The sequence below is a fragment of the Anomalospiza imberbis genome, chromosome 16 (genome assembly GCF_031753505.1).
Source record: "Anomalospiza imberbis isolate Cuckoo-Finch-1a 21T00152 chromosome 16, ASM3175350v1, whole genome shotgun sequence".
In the NCBI taxonomy this organism is placed as follows: domain Eukaryota; kingdom Metazoa; phylum Chordata; class Aves; order Passeriformes; family Viduidae; genus Anomalospiza; species Anomalospiza imberbis.
Window position 1 is genome coordinate 7304553 of NC_089696.1, and position 16564 is coordinate 7321116.

General features: G+C 37.9%; 1 long non-coding RNA gene across 1 annotated transcript; it reads right to left on the bottom strand.

The window, feature by feature from the left end:
* Positions 1-544: 544 nt before the first annotated feature.
* Positions 545-15156, bottom strand: LOC137483366 (uncharacterized). The gene is made up of 4 exons (XR_011004438.1): positions 14131-15156; positions 11814-11915; positions 10395-10612; positions 545-1700 (listed from the first exon to the last, which is right to left on the bottom strand). It is a non-coding gene; the product is annotated as an uncharacterized lncRNA (long non-coding RNA).
* Between the last annotated feature and the right edge of the window lie 1408 nt (positions 15157-16564).

A 16564-nucleotide genomic window follows, 5' to 3' on the forward strand; every position in this document is an offset into this window, starting at 1 on the left:
TTATTGAAAGGTGATGCAAAGTCAGATCCCTTCAAATTGTTACACTCGTATAATAAAAATATATAGAAATACACACACTCCTGCTCCAGGCTGTATTTTTGGATCTGTAGAACATACTTGAACATTAACCATGTATCTTCCATTTAATCATCACCTTAATTTAATTTCACTTAAATAATGGAGGTGACAGCATTAATCTTCCATATTGATTAGCCAGACAGAAAACACTTCTTCACCTGATAGTGAGGAGAAGATTTATATCCAGAGAATGAGTACTGATGTGTTTAATTTGCCTCCAAATTGAACTGATAAGGTGCAGATTACATAGACCAAAGTTGGAAGTTAATTCTCATGTATGAGTCCTTCTTCCTCAGACCAATAACAAAGACTCCAGACAATTGATAGTTTGGTGGAGTTTAGATATTATTTCCACAGATAAACAAGTAGTTTCCACACAAACTTTAAATATAAAGTTTATATTATAATATATAAACTTTATATATTTTTACATATACACAAAGTACACTTGTGTGTACTCCTAAGACTTTCTTCAAATTTCTTTCTACTAAACATTTAATAAAATATATAACTATCATATTTCTTTTGAGCCTAGGTTATTATCCTCTCATTGTGTATTGCATCTTCCTCAATGAGAAACAGGCATCTCCAGGAATAAATGTGTACCTTTGCCAATGGAACATTCAACCCCCTGAACTTGGAATTAATAAGAGTACCTCCTGATATAAGTTCAATAAACAATTTGCAGAATTGTCTCCCTTTTCCCCATAACACAGAAAGTCTCCCATATCATACAAGTTAGCAAATGCAATTGAAACAATAAAATGGTCTTTGAAATGAAAAGAGAGTAAGAATAATAATCCTTAACTGATCCATTATCACTCTCCCCCTTCTGTTTAAGCCTCTTTGCTGCAATAACCAAATCTGCAGTTAGTCACTGATAAACACACATCATAGATTAATTCCGTTATTTTCCTGCAGGCCTTAGAAGTACCTTTTGACCATGATAGACCTTGTCCAGTGATTGACAAGGATTCTGATAGCTCGTTTCACAGCTTTTTTGCATCTTAAGGGCTGAATTGCTGGAGGCAAAAGCTATGCAGAGAGAAAGTCAAGTCTTATCAGTGCTTCCCAAATTCTTGTTTAGGTTTTTCCTCTTGAGCTTCTGCCTGCCTTTACTGATTTAATTAATGCCTCTCTGTCCCCAGGTTACATACCTGCTGACTTTAAATCTGTTGCCATTTATCCTTTATTAAAGCAACAATCTATGCCTGACGATTTGGCTGATAGCTATAGAACTACTGCCAAACTGCCATTCCCATCAGAGATCCTTGGAAACAAGGACATTAGATTTTTATTTTTAATGAAAAGGGATAAAATTTATCTTAATAGTTTAAATACCCTGAAGCTCTTTAGAAGGTAATTAACTTAGATTGACTCGGACATTCTTATTTCTCCTTTCATTCATGTCAGTGTTGCTTTGGAAAAGAAACTCTTCTAAAAGAACCACTTGATTCTGCTTGTAATGGTGAAGTAATTGAAGGTATCCAGTGGAACTGGCAATAATACCTTTAGCCTTAAACTTGTTTCTCCTGCTCTGCATACCTTGCTTTGAAGCTTAAATTCACATTGGTTCTCAAATACCGTCCAGGGGCTGACCATCTGTTAGAGCAGAATGTCACCTGCAGCAAAATGAAAAGGAAATCATTACCAACCCTGTGAGTTTCCTGACATTGGGGAGATCCATTGTACAGCCTGATTTGTGAAAGTTTGTCTCCTTCTGAATAAAAACCATATTTTAGCTATTATTAGTTAAAAACAATGATGTACACGATTTTTCATTAGTGCCCTGTAGCTCAACAGATTTCCTCTACAGTCTATTTTCTTTACACAGTTGTCTGCTCTGACTGCAGTGAGGTTTTTAGTTTTTTTCAAGTCATAGGTTAGATTTTCTTAGCAAAATGGACCTCTGCATAATATATTTAAAGCTATTGATGAGACTTGCTCCTCTTAATGAGCTCTTTCCAAGGTTGTAGAAGCAGCCTATGGGCCCTTGGGTGTCTGCAAGCCATGAGAGGAAAAAGTTCAGGACTAGGATCCTACAGGAGCAGTTTAGGAGCCAGCATATCCCTGTCTGTCTCCATTATTCTATGGCTTTCTTCAACAGTTCTTTACTAGAGTTTCTTTATTCCTCTTTCTGTAACCTTAAGCTTTAATTAAATTAGCCTACAAAATACAAATTTTCATTTACTGATTGTTAAATGTTAGGATAACACACAAATCGATGTAAAAGTCCCATAAAGAACAGTTAATCTTGTGTTCACAACTTCGTTTTAGCCTAAATCCAACTGATATTTTGAAATACTCAGAGGGCATAAAATGAAATTAGCAGGAGGTAGATGCAAAGGAGCTTATTCTTCATACACTACACAATGGTACAGAATGTCTATCTGAGGGTATTGAGGGTTCTAAAACTTCATATGTATAAAAAGTGATTAGGAAATATAATGAAAGAAAAATTGTCCAGTGGGGATCTTTAAATAGGAAGATGCCATACCTGGCTCAGAAGAGCCTGAACTCAAACTGCTGGAAGTTGGGGGAGTACAAGTTCATTTCACTTGTTCTTATGCTGTTCTCAGACTTGCTCCTACTTCTGAGATTTTTTTACCCATTGTGTCAGATGAGATTCAGGGTGATCTTGTATTATGCTTATTTTCCTATTTAAGTGCTTTTTCCCCTTGACCCTGTCTTTCTGTTGGACTGCTTCTGGATTATCTCCTTGGTTAAACATTTGCCATCTATAATGCTGTAATAATAGGTTTTACTCTGGATGTATTCATTCAAACATTAGTACATTAGATGGCACAGGTTGTTCTGTTGAAATTTTTATGCCTGATTTGATCTTTTTTAACAATATTTGTCCAAGATTTAGCATTTGAGTGAATAAAATTAAAATTAACCTCAACATTTGAAAACTAAGTTTGGGAATCCCATCTGCCATAACATTTTTTTCATGCACAGCAAGTTTTGAAAGCATTGAAATGCCAAAATTATGACTTTGCTTCATAAGATTGGTGTCAATTCCTTCCTTTTCTTTTACTGTTCTTAGATGTTTTTAAGCTCCAATTGTAGCTGTATTTATACTTTATTGATGTAAGAAGTCTTTGGCTTCCTTTTCCCCCACTATATTTGAGCACGTTGTGAAACAGGTTTTCAGAATCTGCTAAATAAGTATTTTTGTCATTGCAGAAGGAGTTTTAAATCATACAGAATGTCACCTCAGCTGACATCTAACACTGTGGACCAGATTGCCATACAAATAAACAGGGAAACAACTACAGCTGGAGTTAAAAAAGTGGAAAAACAAAATTTTAAGTTGAGCCCTATATATATATTGTACTATAATTAAAAGCTTTTAGAATTCTTTCATTCTTTTGAAAACTTTGCTTGTATTTCAGAAGGGTTGAAAGAAGACTAGATGGGTATGAGCTACTTTACTCTTTATGAAATGGGTACCCTGCTCACGTACTAAGTGTGCCCATGGAGACAAGTTCAGATATTAATATTGTTGTGTCAGGAGCTGGAGTCAATTGTACATTAATCAAGAAAAAACTATAGCCAAATGTTGCCTGGATATCAAAACAGAACATTCATGGGGAAATGCTGTTTAAGAATAATTGTTCAACTCAAGTGTTTTTTTTTTTAAATTTCAGCTTCATCAGTCTCAGTTAAGCAGAGAAAGGAACATCTCATTTTCATTTTTAAGTTTAGAAAATTAAAATACTTTAAAAATCTAAATGCCTGGAGAATAAATATTTCAATATTATTTTAAAAGTTTTCTAACATATTGAATCGTAAGTAATTCTATTTCATAAGCAAGTGTTAGAGTCTGCCATTTCTTGAAATCTGGATTCTGCTCTTTGTCTGGTGGAGGTGGAAGAGTAGAGGGAAAGCTGTGTCAAGCTCAGCTAATCTCTGGAAATTTGGCTGAGGTGTGGACTGAGAAGGTCACCAATATATCTATCCACTGTTCTGGGCATGCCCCTGCAGCTTCCAGAATGGTTTTCTGAGGATGGAACAAAATCTTTCTGGCTTCTGCAGCTTCGACTTTGCTGCTGTCTTTTGTTATTAACATCGTCCCAATGGCCATACTGGAGGCAGACAGCCTGGATTAGCCCAGGAATCCAAACTCTGTCTGCTCCATACAGAGATGCCAGTTTGGAAGAAGCCAAACAGAGTCTTTATGTGGTTTGTTTTCATTGGTAGTGTTTGCTACACCTGTTCTGGGCTGTTCTGTTGTTTTTGTCATGTTGAGCCTGCCATCACCTCTGTACTGGATTCTGCAGCACAGGTTCCCTCATTCCAAGCTGCCTCAGGCCACATTTTCTGCTGTCAGGGTTCCCTGATAGTTTCTGTGCTGGTTCCTGCCTGCCATGGCAGTGTGGTGGATCAGGCTCCAGTTGGACACGGGGCTGGAGTTCAGGTGGATTACACCACGTATTGGTATTTTGCATTTTCAGCAGCTGATATCTCACAGGATTTAGGCCTGATCCTCTGGCTCTGGTTTTGGCACCAGGGAATTATACATTGAATGTTGCTGCTCACTTGGGTTTGCTCCAAGTCATGGCAGCACACTGACAATGGCAGATAAAATTGCCTTCTGTTCCTTGTTACAATTTTCAGTTAATAATCAACATGCTGAAGATGTGGCAGGTCCGGTTGATGCCTCTTAGCACCAGTGACCTCTGTGTTAGATTTCCCTTGGCACAAAGGGATATGGATTTGTGAGGGTTCTGCAATCATTTATCTTCCTAAAAATCACCAGTTTTTCTGATACCATTTGAAGCAATTTCAAGACTCTATTTAGAAGAGGCTTAGAGTTCCACTGGCAATAATGCTGGGTGTCAAGGCTGAGGCACGTTGGCAGAATGGAATTGGGAAGCCCTTTCCTCCCTGCATTGTGCTCCACTCTGGCTACTGTTTTAATTCTCCTGGTTTAATAATCATCTGTATTCATACACACAATAAATGAATGTGCATCTGACTTCATCATTTTAATTTTAGAGGTTTTTTTTTGTTTCTAGCTTCAGATGCTTCCTTTATCTTCACTTAGTCTCTTCATTTATATTCAGACAAACCTCATTCAAATCCAGCAGGCAATTACATTGTGGTAACCATGAATAATATTGCTGTTTACACACACTTAAGATTGCCCATTCCTTGACAGGGAACGATATTATGTAGATTGATACTGCCTTTTTTTTTTTTTTTTTTAACTCTGTCTGACTTGCAATCCATCTTTTTAGACATTTATGAAATATCTGTCTTCATTGCAACCTTCCAAAGATCATGTTTTATCCACTTGTATATTCTGCCACTGCTTACAAAGCTAGAGGTGCATGCAAGGTGCACAAAATCTCTTACAGAAAACTGGAGTATGGAGAGCAAATCACTAAGAGCTCATCTATAGGTAAAGTGTGGAAGTGGAAACATGTTATTAAAGGCAACCTTTCATCCTTTTAAAAGACAAAACCAATACTGGAATCAAGAGGAATCTTGTATCTAAAAACTCACAAGCTTCAGATGGCTCTAAGTCACTCTTAGGGAATTGTTAAAAAAAGCTGTTTACCTTTATTATTAGTTTCACAGGAAAACCAAATTTTTTATGGCATGATTTCATGACTTTGACTTGAGGGAGCTTCCTCCAGCAGTAGACTACAGGCTTTCTTTCAGTTCAGTAGCCAAAAACAATTTTAGACAAATCTCATGCTGAAATGAAACTCCCTTCCTTAGATATTTTTTTAGCAATAAACCCCTTGTTATGCAGCAGTTTGACAGAGAATGAAGAGACTAATTAATGCTATAGTGACAATTTTCTCCAGTAAAGAAGTAAAAATCGCACTTCCAATCTAAAAATGTTTATTTATATTAAATTGCTACTACCAAAACAAAAAAATTCCTACAAATTGAAAATTATATTGAAACAGGATCAAAATGTTAACAAATTATGAAAATCTATCAAGATCTACTAAGGGGTCCCAAATCACTTTAAGTTGCTCAGGCCTTTCAGAACTCACCACTTGCTACCAGTGACTGGTTTTTTTCCAAAAACTGGCATTAGCTATTGCTAGAGCTTTAAAAACAGTTCTTCACTTTGCTCTCTATTTTTGCAGTCAGAGACTTGCTTTTCCCTTTTTGATCAATTGGTTTTGTTTTGGGTTTTTGTTGTTGTTTTGTTTTACCTTTTCAGAATGTTTAAGGAATGGCATTTTATTTAAAAAAAAAAAAAAAAGAGAAAATATTTAATAAGAAGTCTGCAACTGTCCTACAACTTGGTAACTTCATTTGCTTAGAAGAGGGAGTGCATTGGAAAAGGAAATGATACATTAGAAATAGACTTCATCTGCGAGCTAGGATTTTCTACTGTATGCTACTTTAGATTATATATATATATATATACATTTATTTAAATGTAGGTAAATAATGAATAAAACTAATGTAACAACAGCTAGTATTTTAGGCCACAGAATAAAAGCTTTTAGGTAATTCCTCTTTTTGTGGAGGTTAGAACTGTTACAGCAAGAGAAGAGACTTGCTACAGAAGTGAGTATTGGGCAGAGCAGCCCCAGCAGCAAGAGCTCAGCAGGCTGTGGTGCTGGCTGGCTACTGCAGCAATTCAGGTGCTGTTATCCCTTGGATTTAGGTGTCCCCATGGGTTCCAGTGAGGGCTGTGGGCCCAGAGCCCCATGCTGAGAGATGCTCAGAGCGAGTTCAGCTGTCAGCCAGAGCCCTCCCCAGGTGTCAGGTGCAGGACGGAGCCTCTCCAGTGCCCTGCTGCGCAGGGGCCACCAGGGAGGAGCTGGCACTGGGCAGGACAGGGGCAGTGCCTGGGAGGATTACATTTGGCCATAATGCTGCCTTGTTTGGGATTTTTAATCCCTCTGAAGGGATCCTGCTGCTACCCGTGGTGAAGCTTTTGACTAGTCCCTTCTAGAATTTACAATGATTTTTAGACTATTGATCCAATTTATACTTCTAGCCGTTTGTTGCTCTTTGAGAATCAAGCTTGTGTATGCAAACTTTTCAAATTATGATTGCAAGCAATATTCAACAAATATCACCAATTTCCCTGTGAAATAGCTGAATAATTGTTTTACATTTACATTTATAAATACTAAATGACCTATTCTATAGTTTAATGAGATCAACAAGCTATCTCTACATTGCAGACTGAATTGTAGTGGTGCTATTTATATTTTATATATAATTTTATTCAACCAGGTCTAGAGTGTTTACAGAGTATGGTTGTCTGTGGATGGTGATACTAGCACAAAATAAAATGATATATGGCATTTCTTAGGCACTGTCTGTCAAGGGAGAGGGATCCTCTCTAGGACAAGAGAAAATAAAAATCCTGTTTAATGTTCTTCTTTCAACATACCTCACACTTTACTAATAAAGACCATGATATGGGTTTACAAAACTGAAGACAATGATTATCATACAAACAGCACTAGCAGGGTGCAACAGTAGCAAAGCAAGTATTGAGAGCTGGTAGAAAATGAGTGGCCCAAACTTATATGAAGTTCTATATTAGATAATTACTTTTTTTTAGATGCACTTTTGCAGTCACATCTGTAGTTTCTGTTATTTAGGCCAAAGTGTTCCACATTCAAAAGATAAAATACCTTGGAGGAAGCAATTCATCCTAAGAGTGGTTTTTGGTTTAATTTTTTAGAAAAGGCTTTAAGGGATGAAAGGGATAACATTAAAATAATCACTGCTGCTGCTAATTTGAGTTTCCTGGCATGGTCTTCATTTGCTGATGGTGAACTGACTGAGGAGAGAATTAACATGCTTGGGGTTTTTCTGTTGCAAATGTGAGATCCTTGCAATTAAATTTTTAAACAGTTTTTCTACTTCATCAATAAAAGTGTGTACAGACTTTGTAAGTATGGCTTTGGGCTATGCTCTTTACATGCACATCTGTATTGTTGATATAAATTCAACTTGCATTTAGTTTATAGTGCTTTTTCTCTGTAGTGGGTTAATACCAATAACCTGGATTGTTGAGTTTCCTGACAGGGGAGAGAAGTCTCTTTTGTGAGTGTCACTGTCTTTTAGAAATGCCTCTGTGCAGCTCAGAGTCTGATGTTGGCAGCAGCACACAGCTTCAAACCAGGTCAAAAAAGTGAATCCTTGCAGAATGAACTCCCAGGGGGTTCCCCACAGAGCACGTGGACAACTTACTAATGCCATAACAGGAGTTTTAAACATATTATTGACATGCACTCTTGTACCAGCACTTACAGAGGTAATTTTAAAGAATTTATTCATATGCCCTATGATCTGGTCGTAGGAAAATAGAAGGGCATTTTCATGCTGTCCTTTGTAGGGTGATGGCAACATTTCCTCAACTATAATTTAGAGTTGTTTTCAAGTTACAGGCATAGCAGTGTGTAATGTTTCCTATTTATTTGTCCTTATACCTTTTCTTTATCCCTGGAAGCTTTCTCAGAGGAGTCTTTGTAGATGAGTCCATCCTCTGTGCTAACTAAAAAACTGGTGATTACACTTGAAGTTATTCAGTTATGCTTAGATTCTATCTTTTGTTAGTGTGGTTTGGGCTTGTCTAATTTCTGCATGCCAGAGCTATAGATTTTCATGTTTTTGATATTGTTGCAGTCTGATTAATTTAATCTCAAATCCTCATCTTTCCATAATTTTCTTTTTTTTGTTCTGGGAAAGCCCACTGATTTAACTAATGTATCTAGCACTGATTTCTGAACAGCTGCTAATAATAAGAAAATTGTCTTGATGGTTATTCTTGACTCTGAAGAATGAGCATGCAAGCAAGTTGGGTTTTTTTTGTTGGGGTTTTTTTCACTTTCCAGGATGTTTGGCTTGTTTGGAGAGCTCTCATGTCAAATCCCTTTTATCTGTAATTACAATGCATTATGATTTCATCTTGGTGCCAAGGGGACAGCAAATGGCCTGAAGGGAATAGTGAAAGCCTATTTATTTATCTTAAGGCCAACTTCTGGTCATAGTGACATCATTGCCTAAATTCTCAGTCAATTTATCTGTTTGTAGCTTTAACCCTGTGTGTGCATCCAATGGCAGCCTAGAGTTTGTCTATGAACTCTGCTGGGAGCAGCTGGGAATGTATTCCTTTCCTTACCTTTTCCCCTTAAATAGTATGAGCTAGATTATTTGTCCCAGGAAACTGGCAGTTAGACAGGTTATTTTATACAAATAACCGATCTTTTAAACTGAACTAATTAACTTTTTAACTGAACTGATACAGAAAATCAACTGTTTCATCCTAAATGATAGAGGAAGTCCATTTCAGACTAGGAAATGGAACCTGTGGTTTTTGGAAGCCCTGTCTTGCTTCATGGTTCAAAGCCTGTCCTACCTCCTTTTATTCTTCTGCCCTTTCCAGTGCTTTCATGGAATTTAGAGTCATGATTTATTCAGATTGTAGCTCTGAGCTGACTTGCAGAGGTAGTTCTTTCCTTACCTCTGAGATCACATCATCTGTGTGGGATGTTATATTGAAGATCAGGATTTTGACCTTTTAAAAACTGTGGCTGGCTGCCACGGAAGGACACGCAATGAAAGAGCTACTGTTAAATGCAAAAATGAAGTTGATATTGGTAATGTGTAATAAGACAGTTGGAGTAGTTTGTGCCTCAAGATTCTTTGTTCCCAGACAGTCTGTAGCATGTCTGAATATATGTGCTTTTAGCTGCTGTGTAAATCTGTCTGGGCAACATTATGCACTGATTTGCAATTGCAGTGTAGCAACACTGAATTTGGGGGAAACAGCAGATACCTTTATGCTTCTAATTACAGCTTTCATCTGCTGCTACCTGATAAAAGGATGTGAGAAAAAAATCATTCCTAGGGAAAAAGACTTTCTGCCCCATCTTTGCTTTGGGCCTTGAAGAGAAAATAATAGGAGAGCTGTAATGGCCTTTGAATGGTCCATCTTTCTTCAACAAGGGTTCAGAAATATCTAATCATTCTTGACAGAATCAGTTCAATGTTTCTTTAAAATCATTTAGCAATGGAAACTCTACAGCCTCTGTATATAATGCATTTCATTGCTTGTCATTCCACGCCATTCAAAAGGGTTTTCTTCTAATACTTGACTAAATTGTGCTTACACCAATGAGAGGTTTTTTCTTCTCTCTGGTGGTGTATGTTATTTTCTTCTTTTTGGCAGCTCTTTGCATAGCTATAATAATGTAATCTAAAACATGATTTATTGTCAGTTGCTGACTATATTTCATCTTTAAAAAAATCTTCTGTGTTTTTTAAATATCAAGGGATCAGTGTCAGCCTTGATATTTATATATGTCACTCCTTACCTGCATTGCCAGTGGTATAAGCAGAGAAGCTGAAATAATAACCCAGAATAACCCAGGCTGGAAGGGACCTTGAGTGGACATCTGGTCCAACCTTTAATGGGAAAGGCAGCCTAGATGACATGATCCAGCAGCACCCTGTTCACTCAGGTCTTGAAAATCCAGTGATGGGGATTCTGCCACATCCCTGGCCATGTAGCTGCAATGTTTAATTGTTCTCACTGTAAAAAAAAAAAGGTTTCTTTTACCAAGATGAAATCTCCCCCAGTGCAACATGCATCCAGCTGCACCTTGTCTTGTCCATGTGGCTCCTTGTGAAAGAGAGCATCCATCCCTTTTCAGCCACCCTTTAAAATACTGGAATAATATGATGAAGTTCTTTATGAGCCTTTTCTTCTCAGGGAAGGTTAGGATGAGACCTAACTCTTTCCATGTTCTAGACATGAACGGTTTTATCCTCTTTTCAGGGACTCTATTGCAAAATATGTAATCTGTACATAATACCTCTCTTCAGTTATCTGTTCTGCAGCATAAACAGCTGCAGTTTTTTCCATTGTTTTCCTCACAGTTTTTCTCTACACCTTTGCTTATTCACACTCATTGTTTAAGTAATAACTGATTATAATAACCTTACCAATTTTTTTCTTCCCTCATGCTTTCCAGTTGACCCTTGTATCTCTGGAATAATGATGGCCAAGGCTTGGCACAATATTCTAGCTGAGGATTTATTACATCTGAGCAGGGTGGGAAGATTGTGAATTTACTATTTGACCTCTCTGAATTTCTTGACTCATAGGCAGCTTTTGCGGTGTTAGAATTCCAAGCCCTGAATTTTGCAATTCTGCTGCCTGAGCTGTTATTCTGAAACGTGTTGGTCCATGCTCTCATACCTACCTGTCATACGGAATAATGGTGTGTCTGTGATACTGTGCAATATCCTCGGTGCTCCATCCTGTTTAGTTCATGCCCCCATGCTATGTGGTGAACACCTTTGGATTCCTATATTGTTTTCCTTTTTTTTTAAGCTGACAGGACTTACATATAAATTTAATACTTTTCCTCTCTGACTTAGGCAATGAAACACAAATGCATTTTGGTAGTTTAAAGCAAACTTTTGAAAAATGTTGCCTGATTCCTCTGTGTGGTTTATGAGAAGGTTTCTGATAAATGTGTTCTTCCATTACAGTCATATTTTACAGTAGGCTAATTTAACCCACATTTCCCTAATTTATAATGAAAATTACACAAGCTAGATTAAGAAATCTTGATAAAGTAGATGATATCTATTGCTACTTGCCATCTTTTGGATTGGAGACCTTACCATTAGAAATGAGCCATCAACTTTTAAGATGTCACTGGGTGGACTCAGGGCAGAAATCTGCGCCTCTATCAGGATGCTCAGGAGAAATTTTCTCTGCTTACCAACAAAGCCCCAGAAGTGCCTTCCCTGCTAACATTCCAATTTGTCTGAAGTTTTGGATGACAACCTTATGAAACAGCTTTCTGGCAATTCTTCTCCTGTTGCTGAAAGAAAAGACAAAAAGAGATAAGAGAATAGAGCTATTACAACTTCAAGCCTTACACACAGGAATATGCACAGAGGAATTAGGATTCTGGGTGTATATGAGATAGTCTCCCAAGGGAAACAGGCATGTCATGCAGCTTGAGAGATTGTATAGCTTGAAAATAGTAGAAAACATGATATGGAATTGTATGTTAGGAGATAAGATGCTTTTTATTCCCATCTGTGCTTCAGGGGTTGAATTGGCAGCAAATTCGAAAACCTTTTCTAGGCAACAGAAAAGATCAAGAAATATAGTATATGCATAGCAGGGCTTTTGGCAGAACCAAGTCTATGTCCTAACTGGATAATAGAAGCAGGCGCTTAATGTACAGCAGGCACTTTGCAGATGTCTTGTGTTTGGATTTTTGGGTTTTTTTTAACATCTCATGCTATATCTGTTTTTGCAGAGTCTTTATGGACAATAGTTTTTTGACCTCTAGTTAAAATACCTTTCTCCAAGAAAAGCCCCAACCACTATCATTTTTCTGGCATCTATTCTTGTGTAACATATGGATATGTCCCTCTGTGGAGGTTGTGTTGTCTGTCTCAGCTGCTATTCCACATTGATAAAAATACTGGTTCTCTTCTCACTTGTATATATTAACAGCTTGGGTGTAAGTGAACATATATGCCACAGGTTCTGGAGACTTATGATCTCCAAGGGAGAAAAAATGTTTATTATGGTGCCTCTCATGTGGTTCCCTTGTGCAGCTGACAAAGGGGAAATTAGCAGATGGTGTAAAACTTCTCTAGTTATTAGCAGGCAGCACTATCAAGGCTATATGTTTTTCCTTACTCCAGCCAAGTCACTTCTGAAGTTTTGTAACCTTTTTCTTGATCTAGTGGTTTTTTTTTGGTTTTTGTTTTTTTTTCGTAATCTGGTTTTTCCTCTACTTTAATGACACGAATATGCCCATTCTGACTTTAGCAAGCCCCAAATGTAGTAGCCAAACAGAACCAACCAGCCAATCGAGGCAGTGCAGAGGAGAAAGGAAAAAGCATTCCATCTTTCTGAAGTAATGTCCTCTGGCTGCTTAACCCTGTCAGTGCTGTCAATGCAAGCTTACTTCTGCTGGTGCTGGTAAGCTGCTCCCTGGGGAGTGTTCTGTGATGCTAGCAGTGTTAACAGAAGGAGTTGCACACCAGGATGTCTTGCCCATATTTTTCAGGTTTTTTTTGGTTGTTCTTTTCTTGTGTGCGTGAATATATATATATATATATAGGATACACTATGTATTCCTCCCATTGTCAGATTAGACAATAGAAAAGAGTTTTTAAGGCTGCTAATTACAGTAATATTTTACACAGAATAGCTATTAGCTATGCAGTTTTGTAACTCTGTTTTTTTTTCAGAAGCTTGACCCATCCTCAAAGGTCACAGTTGAAGAGTGAGCAAAGCTAATAGAACATACTGGAAATCATTATTACAAAGTCGACTTCATCTTTCCCTGAATTTGTTTAAATGCATTGGCTACACTTCAACCTCTGTGGTATTATTGTATGAAAAAGTATTATTCATAGTTATAATGCCAGTTATGGCTGGAATATTATAGATATGGGGAATAGGATTTGAGCTGGTGAAACATTCAATATTTTCCCTTTACTGAAGTATAGCATCTCCTCTCTTCTACCTCTTTACTCACAGTCTATAAAAACACAATCTTTTTGAAAATATTTGTGTATTGCCTTCCTAATTTGAATGGAAACATATTTAAAATGGGAGAATAGATTTTATAGTGCATATAGGAGCTCATAAAAAAGGAATTTTTTATATTGCTAACCTGTCAACAGAGTGCAACCCTGAAGATAACTGAACAGTGATCATCAGTAGATCTGGGGGTGATAGGAAAATTTCCTGCTAATACTCCTCCAATACTGCTGTCTTTGGAGAATATTTCACCTAATAAAATTATGATTTAATAATAAAATACATTGTACACAGTGAAGTAACAGCCTATGGAATACTGATATTTATTGTGATGCTCATTTTGTGTAGAAACATGAAAAGCATCTTAATAGGTAAGCAGCTAAACATTAACTAAAAGTCAAAGAAGTAATAGATTGTCTAGCATGGAAGGGTTTGAAGAAGCTAGGCAGAAATTCATAAGGGAATTGTATCTGGGACTCAAAATTCAATACTTTGCTGCTGTTTGTAGAAAGTGATAAGATGTATACCTGGATTTTGACTTTATGCAGACTTCAGTATCCTAATGGCTGGAGTAGCTGTTTTTCACAAGGACTTTGAATGTGCACATTGAAGCCAAGCAACAGCCTGAGAGTGGAGTATTCCCTACTCATTATGAGCTGTGTCAAAGGTAGGAGACATCCAGGGAGATGAGTTAAGATGCTGGCAGGATAACTGTGGTTTGCTACAAGGCAGTGTTGCAGCCATTATTTTGTTGAACTGCAGTCTCAGCTGTAACTCAGTCAAGAAGATCTGTGCAGTCCTGTGGTGTATCTGCTGCATTTCCTTTTCTATACCATTTAGTTGATGTCAGGTTGAGAAAAATCACTTGTAGTGGAGTCTAAAAGTTCTGCATATCAAAGAGTGAATGCGTGTTGTCTCTGGGTTTTGGTTTTCCACATGCTGACAATCCTGCCACTAACTCAGCAGTGTGGGCTCAGGGCCTTTGCTGTCAGTCATGCTGTACAGTGTTGTGCCACTTGCTGTGTTCAACAGGGCACCTTTGTTATGAACACTCTCAGTGTTGTGCTTTTGAGATTCATCTTTTAGAACAGAAAGACAAAAAAAGACAAAACCACAAAAACAAACTCATAAATCACAGTTAGTAAAAACCAGAGCAGTTTGCTCTGCATAGGCAGACTTGTGCAGAGTCCTGTCCTCACAGCATACACATGCTGTCTCTGCCTTAATGAATCCTGTCAAGTTGCTCTCTATCATCCTTAGAATTATTCCCTGAGCAGTAATGGCAAAATACATTACAGCCCTAAAGGACACTTTTCATCCCTAAACTTTAGACTGTTCCTTCCGTAGAATGTCACATTCTTTAGTATTTAATTTTCAAAAGCAGTAAAGTAAATTAGGGATATAGATCTCATCTTCAAAAGAGAAATAAGGCCCCTAAAATGTAGTGAGGCAGTTAGGTGGATTTTCCAAGTGAGTGTTACCCTTCAATTGTGTTGCAGACACAAATGATTTAGGGAGTCAAGCTCCAAAGCTCAAGTGATGTAAAATGTGTCTGTACACAAAGTGGGGTTGTTTCCCATCACTGCTGCTGTGGCATGAAAGATGAGAGCCAGGTGAGGTGCTGGGTGTGAGGTGGTGCTCCAGAAGGCTGCGGTTCGCTGGAGAGCATCAGTTGTGAAAATACCACACAGTTCTCCTGACCTCTTCAAAGGGGCGATGGAAACTAGCAGCCAACTTCGCAAAGCCAGTACTGAGGTCACAGTAGTCTAGTCTACCTTTATGTCTTTCAATTGCATGATTTTTTCACTCCTAGTATAAGAGGGAGTCAACAGGCTGCCTCTGTGCTCAGCAGCCAGTACAGTCTCCTGCAGGATGTGTATGAAAAACTCCTGCTGAATTGTAACTCTGTCTTGAAAAGAGGAAGAAAAGCAGCCATCCTTGAGCTCTCTTACCCCTCTAAGGACAAAGCAAAACCTAACTTCTCCACCTGTGGCAGAGAGAAAAAAGCACAGTTAATCATAGAATCATAAAATGGTCTGGATTGGAAGGATCCTTAAAGATCAGCTAGTTCCAACTCCCTATCCAAGTTCTTGCAATGTTTCTGTTGCTTAAAGAAGTAATAAGTAGCAGGTAAAGCACTCTTTCCTCTGGGGATCAATTTCTTCAAGGACTATATTCACTGAAATTGGCCAAAGTCTCTCTAATAACTGCAGTGATCAAAATGTCAGTGTAAGCCTGAATCCCAGAGAACTTGAGGCCAACTGCTGCATGCAGTGAAAAGAAGAATGTGCTTCTGCTCAGGGAGTGTCAGTGGCTTCACTGACACACCTGCTGCTGGGGAGGACTTGTTTCTTTGTCAAATAATGCTGCCAATGACCACTGAAAGGCTTGTGGTTTATTACTGGTTTCCAACTCTTGTTTGTATCTCAACCTTGCATTAAACAGCAGCAACACTACCTGACATTCTCTCTTGATTTAAAAATCATCACTTTTTATAGCATACTGTTTGTCTGGCCTTATTTATTGTGAGGGATGCACACAGGGCTTGGTGTGCAGGGTCAGAAGATGAACTTTGCCAGCACATCAACCACTATTAACGAGCAACAATGCTTCTTACCATGTAAATGCAGGAGAAGTTGCCAAGTGAAGGCAGGTAGAGTTGACTTAAATAGACAAGATGCAACTGTGTGTAGCAGTGTATTACAGAATGCATAGACAAAAACTGAGTTCTAACTCTGAATTCTAGCTTTACTAATAAAACATAAAACCTTTCACAGAATGATTGCTTGGGGATAAAAAATTAGCCTCAAGTTCCCTGCAGAGAAAGCGAGGTACAGAGCCTCTTCATGCATCCACGAAGGACCTGACTTAGTACAGCAGTGCTTCATGAACTTAAGTGCAAATTGCATCTTATTCTTTTCTGATATGTGAAATGGGAGAAGCAGTAATCGATGGGGGTTC